Source organism: Neophocaena asiaeorientalis, unplaced genomic scaffold (assembly GCF_003031525.2).
Source record: "Neophocaena asiaeorientalis asiaeorientalis breed wild unplaced genomic scaffold, Neophocaena_asiaeorientalis_V1.1 scaffold1004, whole genome shotgun sequence".
Taxonomy (NCBI): domain Eukaryota; kingdom Metazoa; phylum Chordata; class Mammalia; order Artiodactyla; family Phocoenidae; genus Neophocaena; species Neophocaena asiaeorientalis.
In genome coordinates, this window is record NW_020174276.1 from 290,051 (window position 1) to 290,823 (window position 773).

The 773-nt window shown below is 58.0% G+C and overlaps 1 protein-coding gene across 7 annotated transcripts in view; it reads right to left on the reverse strand.

Annotated features, from left to right (window-relative positions):
- Window positions 1-773, reverse strand: part of CCNQ (cyclin Q) — a 10,026-nt gene that overhangs the window by 1,098 nt on the left and 8,155 nt on the right. The window lies entirely within an intron of this gene.

Below are 773 nucleotides of genomic sequence, written 5' to 3' on the forward strand. Positions count from 1 at the left end.
CGCTGCACAGCTTGCTGGATCTTAGTTCCCCGACCAGGGATTGAACCCGGGCCCCAGCAGTGAGAGCACTGAGTCCTAACCACTGGGCCGCCGGGGAAGTCCCCAGACCGCCGCTTGACTGTGCCACGGAGCTTATAAAATTGCAACGTGAGTCCCCAGGGGCCCAAATGAAGAGGGCTTAACTCTGCACGTTCCCAAGGAAGGTCCAGTCCTGGCCTGGCTCCTGGGAGGGGAACTCTAGGCCCCTGCCTGATGAGAGGGTCTCGGTTTGCCCAGGGCCAAGGGACCTGGGAGCTCATATCTGGTCTCTCCTGGACCTGTCCTCCGTTCCTTTTTATCTTTGCTGATTTCAACCTGTACCCTTCCCCGGTAACTAAGCCGAACTCCCATAACCACGAGCATAACGGCTTTTCTGAACTCTGTGAGTCCTCTCGGCAGCACAGCAAGCCTGAGACCCCTGATGACACGGCAAGTAAAAAGCAAAACAAGGAGCACTTGGTCGGATGCCGTGGCCCCCGGGCCGGGGGGTGCTGCCTGGGGAATCAAGGTACCACGAAGGTCAAGGCCCAGGGCTGAGCTGGGGCAAAAGCTGGACCTGAGTCCACCCTCCTGCATGGCCACCAAAGGAAGCGTGAACTCTCCACAGGCTGTCACTTCAGGTGGGAGATAGTGACCTGGAAACAGCCCCTCCCTCGACCACTGGCTCAGGAAGATCAGCCGTCACCCCCTGGACTCCGGTTGGAAAATAAATACTTCAGAAATACAGACTTGCA